Below are 6,692 nucleotides of genomic sequence, written 5' to 3'. Positions count from 1 at the left end.
GTGGGAAGATAACTGCGCTCCATGCAGTCATGCCATCCACATGACCTTGGAGGTGTCTACGGACAACGCCGGCTCTTCGGCTTAGAAATGGAGATGAGCACCATCCCCCAGAGTCGGACATGACTGGACTTAACGTCAGAGGAAACCTTTACCTTTAAGGAAAAGCCTATTGAACTTCAAATAATTTTACAAATTAAGCACCAAAACATCATGTTATACAACAAATTTGACAGAAAAAATAGTTCAATACGCAGTAATATTATGTTGTAATTACTGTATTTACGAATTTAGCACCAAAATATCATGATACATTGAAAATATTGACTACAAAAATGCCTTGGATAATCCAGAACCTTGGATAAGCGAGTCATGGATAAGTGAGACTCTACCGTAAGAATAATAAAGAGGGTTGGAAGAGACCTCTTGGGCCATTTAGTCCAACCGCCTTCTGCCTTTGTTCACCAAAAGCACAAGCAAGGCACTCCTGACAGATGGTCACCCAGCCTCAATGTTAATAATCATTATAATCATAATAAATTGGGTTGGAAGAGACCCCTTGGGCCACCCTTCTGCCTTTGTGCACTGAAAGCATAAGCAAAGCACCCCTTAATAATTAATTAATTAATTAATTAATTAATAATTAAAATACCATGATAAAAAGCACAAGCAAAGCATTGGAAGGCGTGCACTGGGCGCTGCCGCCATGGGGGCCAGATAAATGGTTTCATGGGGCCACATGTGGCCCGCGGGGCCAGATAAATGGTTTCATGGGGCCACATGTGGCCCGCGGGCCGTAGTTTGGGGACCCTTGCTATAATGCATTGAGCCAAAAAGATGTCAATCCGATAATCCAGTGTCACCATGAGAACCAGTGGTCATGAGCGATTGCAGTGCACCATAATGCTTGCCATTGCAGCGGATGGAAAGAAGTTACTGCTTTACATCATTTTCAAGAGGAAAACAATGCCTAAGGGAGTACAATTTCCATGTGGGATTCATGAAAACCTGGCTCTTCAAACAGGCCTTTGGTGATTGATTTTTGCCCTTATGCTCAGGGCTTTTTCTGTTTGCTTAATAGTATCTCTGTTGCACTGTATTCCATTCCTTCAGTTGGAAATAGTTCTTTGTTTACCTCACCCCTTATTATGATGACAGTCCCGGGTGATCTACCTCTTCTCCAGTTCATATTCTTCACTACATGCACTTTCTCTGGCCCAATTCATTTTTATGAGCCAACTCAGGTTTTTTTAACTTCTGTGTTTTATTGAATATGCAATTTTAATATGTTTTACTGATTTATCTTTATATTGTTTTGTTTTTTACATTGTTTGTAACTACCTGGGCTTGGCCCCACGTAAGCTGCCCCGAGTCTCTTTGGGGAGATGGAGGCGGGGTATAAAAATTAAGTTATTATTATTATTGACACAACGACATTGCATCACACAGAAAACAAGATAGATATCCTGGATTTCGTATCACAAAATCACAAGTCGAACACTTCCCTAGTGTTTAGGAGTGTGTGATGTATTTTCAGATGATGCGTGCAGATCCCAGTAGGGTGGCCTTTTGCAGTTGGCAAATTGTAATTTTGTCAATGTCTATTGTTTTCAAATGCCAGCTGAGATCTTTTGGCATGGCACCCAGTGTGCCCATCACCACCGGGACCACCTGCACTGGTTTCTGCCAGAGTCTTTGAAGTTCAGTCTTGAGGTCCTGATAGCGACTGAGTTTTTCTTGTTGTTTTTCATCAATTCGTCTGTCACCTGGTGTGGCAACATCAATAATCCAAACATTTTTCTTTTCCACAACTGTGATGTCTGGTGTGTTGTGTTCCAGAACTTTGTTAGTCTGGATTTGAAAGGCCCACAGTATCTTTGCGTGTTCATTTTCCACTACCTTTGCAGGTTTGTGATCCCAGACGTTCTTTACTTCTGGGAGGTGGTACTTGTGGCATAAATTCCAATGAATCATTTGGGCCACATAGTTGTGCCTCTGTTTGTAGTCTGTCTGTGTGCGATTTTATTACAGCAGCTGAGGATATGATCAATGGTTTTGTCGGTTTCCTTGCACAGTCCGCATTTTGGGTCATCAGCTGATTTTTCGATCTTGGCCTTAATTGCCTTTGTCCTGATGTCTTGCTCCTGGGCTGCAAGGATCAGGCCTTCTGTCTCCTTCTTCAGGGTCCCATTCGTGAGCCAGAGCCAGGTCTTCTCCTTATCAGCTTTTCCTTCAATTTTGTCAAGGAACTTCCCATGCAATGTTTTGTTGTGCCAGCTGTCAGCTCTAGTTTGTAGTGTGGTTTTCTTGTACTGTTTTTTTGTCTGCTGTGCTTTGAGGAGTTTCTGATTTTTGACTTCAATCAAAGCAGGTTCTTCACATTGCTTTACATATTCTGCCAGGGCATGTTCTTCTTCTTTGACTGCTTGTTTGACTTGTAAGAGTCCTCTGCCCCCTGATCTTCTAGGCAGATATAGCCGGTCAACATCACTGCGAGGGTGCAGGGAATGATGAATGGTCATGGGTTTTCTTGTTTTGTTGTTGTTGTTGTTGTTGTTATTATTATTATTATTATTATTATTATTATTATTATTATTATTATTATTATTATTATTAGCTGTGCCCGGCCACGCGTTGCTGTGGTTTAGTCTGGTGGTGTTGGTCAGTCTACATTAGGTTGTATTTATGCTGTGACCTCCACCCTTCTTTATACTCACATTAGTTGCAGTATTTGAAGTCTGTTACCTTGTTCAATTTTTCAGTTTTGTGGGTCCGGATTGTGTTTTGTGGTGTGATTGTGTTGTTACAATCGGGAGGCAAGGCTTTTGCGTTGTTTTGCCAAGTTTCATATTTCTGGGGCGTTTAATTGTGTTGTTATAGTCATGATGCTTTGTTGTGAGTTTTGTGGGTCTGGATTGTGGTTTTGTGGTGTGGTTGTGTTGTTACAACCAGGAGGCAAGGCTTTTGCGTTGTGTCGCCAAGTTTCGTATTTCTGGGGTGTTTAGTTGTGTTGTTATAGTCATGATGCATTGTTGTGAGTTTTGTGGGTCCAGTGTGGTTTTGTGGTGTGGTTGTGTTGTTGTAACCGGAAGGCAAGGCTTTTGCATTGTGTTGCCAAGTTTCGTATTTGTGGGATGTTTAGTTTTGTTGTTATAGTCACTGCGCCCGCAACTTTATCCTTTTATATATATAGATTATTGGTGCAGGCAAAGGGTTTGATGCACTTAGAACTTATGGTGAGTTGGATTAATACTGTGGAACAGAAGACCAAATGTGCTATGGGAACAGCCATCTCTGCTGGTTTTATCATCATTACTAGTAGTACATCTACCGTTTGTTGTAACCGATAGAAGTTTAAGTGCACCAGAGTGTCTGTCCACCACCTCTTTCAGATTACTCTTCTATCCTCTCCTCCCACTGCTGGAGTTGGCTGAGTCTTCATGCAGTTGAAGTCTAATATTTCTGCCCAAAGAATTGGTCAGAGGTGGACTGATAATTCTTCACCTCTGACATACCTGCTTTGGAAGAGGAAAGATTGTTTGTATCTTCCAGTAATTCTTGTTTCACTTCTTATCAATCTGGAATGTGTTTGTGTGATTTTTTTTGAGAAGGTAGCTGTCTTTTCAACTGTTGTCTGACATGGAGACATTACAAATATCCACTCCCATTACTGTAATGTCCTTGTCCACACTAGCAAAAGAATCTACCCTCACCTCAGTTCTGTTGCCGTTAAAGCACACCACAGACGATATGATATGGTATGATTTGTGCCTAAGGAATGCCCTTCATTGACTGGAGAAGGAGGCTTCAGAAATTGGCTTCAACAACCACAACATCACGTTCCTCATTCAACTAGGCTCCTTAGAATCATAGGGTTGGAAGAGACCGCAAGGGCCATCCAGCCCAAAGTCTGCCATACAGGAATGTACGGTAGAAGTAAAGCACTCTGAACAGGTGGCCATCCAATCTCTGCTTAAAACCTCCAGAGAAGGAGCTTCTACCACAATCCGAAGCAGCATATTCCACTGCTGAACAGTTTTACCATCGGTACAAGAATAAAATAATAATAATAATAATAATAATAATAATAATAATAATAATAATAATAATAATTATTATTATTATTATTATTATTTTATTATGGCACAGCAAACAAGATAGATATGCTGGATTTCGTATCACAAAATCACAAGTCGAACACTTCCCAAGTGTCTAGGACTGTGTGATGTATTTTCGGATGATGCGCGCAGATCCCAGTGGGTGGCCTTTTGCAGTTGGCAGATCGTAATTTTGTCAATGTCTATTGTTTCCAAATGCCAGCTGAGATCTTTTGGCATGGCACCCAGTGTGCCGATCACCACCGGGACCACCTGCACTGGTTTCTGCCAGAGTCTTTGAAGTTCAATCTTGAGGTCCTGATAGCAGCTGAGTTTTTCCTGTTGTTTTTCGTCAATGCGACATCAATGATCCAAACCTTTTTCTTTTCCACAACTGTGATGTCTGGTGTGTTGTGTTCCAGAACTTTGTCAGTCTGGATTCGGAAGTCCCACAGTATCTTTGCGTGCTCATTTTCCAACACTTTTGCAGGTTTGTGATCCCACCAGTTCTTTGCTGCTGGGAGGTGGTACTTGAGGCATAAGTTCCAATGAATCATTTGGGCCACAGAGTTGTGCCTCTGTTTGTAGTCTGTCTGTGCAATTTTCTTACAGCAGCTGAGGATATGATCAATGGTTTCGTCGGTTTCCTTGCACAGTCTGCATTTTGGGTCATCAGCTGATTTTTCGATCTTGGCCTGAATGGCCTTTGTCCTGATGTCTTGCTCCTGGGCTGCAAGGATCAGGCCTTCTGTCTCCTTCTTCAGGGTCCCATTTGTGAGCCAGAGCCAGGTCTTCTCCTTATCAGCTTTTCCTTCAATTTTGTCAAGGAACTTTCCATGCAATGTTTTGTTGTGCCAGCTGTCAGCTCTAGTTTGTAGTGCGGTTTTCTTGTACTGGTTTTTTGTCTGCTGTGCTTTGAGGAGTTTCTGATTTTTGACTATTATTATTATTATTATTACCCTGAAGCTTTCTCATCAATCCTTGCTTCCACAACAAGCCAGCTCCAACGAGAAGCTACTTTTTGGGGGTGTCCACATGACAAAGCCCCCTGAACTCATGTAGATCTTTGTCCAGAATGAGGGGTGAGAGCCAATTTTGAAACCTAACATAGTTTAAAAAGCAAATAACCAGTTGGGATGCAAAACATCACATATGCTGTGTCAGGATAGTAGCTGCTATAAAGTATAATTTTTTTCCAGCCCTTAATCATTGCCTTACAGAAAGGTTAAAGGTGTTTGGAAAACTCCTGAATGGAGATGTACATTTCAGTGACTCCAACGGCAAAGATTCTGAACTTCTGGAATCCAGTTCTCTTCAGCTTTCCAGGTGCAGAAACATTTCACATTTTTAGGCCATTGCGTGATAGGAATATGTGCAAGTAAATTCTCTCTAAACAGGCTTTTCCTGATTGTGGATGGATCATGAGATCAGTGACGCAAGAGATTGTGTAATCCCCTACCCGCTTTAAAAATCCCGTTTTTAAAAACTTACATTGGCAGGGACATTGTATCCGTTGAAAGCTTGGAATTCATGGGCTGCAAATGTTAAAGTGTTGTGGTTATTGTAGCCATGAATAAGCATGGTAAAAGTCCAACCTGTTGCCTTCACTTGGTCAATGTATGTTGGTATCTTTGCCCTCCTCATTCATTATTGGAGGACACCAGCCAGTTCTCTGCATGTTTGCATTTCTTACACGGTAAATGCAATTCATTTGAGCCTCGGATCACATACTGTCTCAGATAGTCCATGAAAAATCTGAAATAGCTATTTTTCTTATGCCTATAAGCACCATCAATGGTCCCCTTTCTATTGGCTTACAATGGACTTGCTAGGTAGAGGTTAACATTTCTTAAAATGTATTTTGAGAGATAGGCACCTACTCTCTGAGTTGCCTGAACTCAAAACTAAAGAAATACAGCAAAGTCTCACTTATCAAACATAAACAGGCTGGCAGAATGTTGGATAAGCGAATATGTTGGAAAATAAGGAGGGATTAAGGAAAAGCCTATTCAACATCAAATCAGGTTGATTTTACAAATTAAGCACCAAAACATCATGTTATACAACAAATTTGACAGGAAAAGTAGTTCAATACGCAGTAATGTTATGTTGTAATTACTGTATTTACGAATTTAGCACCAAAATATCACGATGTATTGAAAACATTGACTACAAAAATGCATTGGATAATCCAGAATGCTGGATAAGTGAGACTGTACTGTAATACTGTAGTTTGGATTTTTTAAGGACAGCAATACCTCAAGCTATGTGATCCCCTTCAAATGCTTTCATTGGGTTTTCTTGACAAGATTTGTTCAGACAGCTTTTTGCTTTTGCTTCCGTCTGAGACTGAGGCCCTTTCGACACCAACCTACATTCCAGATTTGATCCCAGATTATCTGCTTTGAACTGGATTATATGAATCCACACTGCCATATAATCCAGTTCAAAGCAGATAATCTGGATTTTATATGGCAGTGTAGAAGGGGCCTGAGAGTGTGTGACATGCCTACGTTCACCCACTGGATTTCCATGACAGAGCAGGGATATGAACCCTGGTCTCCAGAGTTATAGTCCAACATTCAGACTACAATATAA

Source organism: Anolis carolinensis, unplaced genomic scaffold (genome assembly GCF_035594765.1).
Source record: "Anolis carolinensis isolate JA03-04 unplaced genomic scaffold, rAnoCar3.1.pri scaffold_10, whole genome shotgun sequence".
In the NCBI taxonomy this organism is placed as follows: domain Eukaryota; kingdom Metazoa; phylum Chordata; class Lepidosauria; order Squamata; family Dactyloidae; genus Anolis; species Anolis carolinensis.
The sequence above is the reverse complement of the archived record's forward strand: the minus strand, read 5'-3'. Positions refer to the sequence as shown.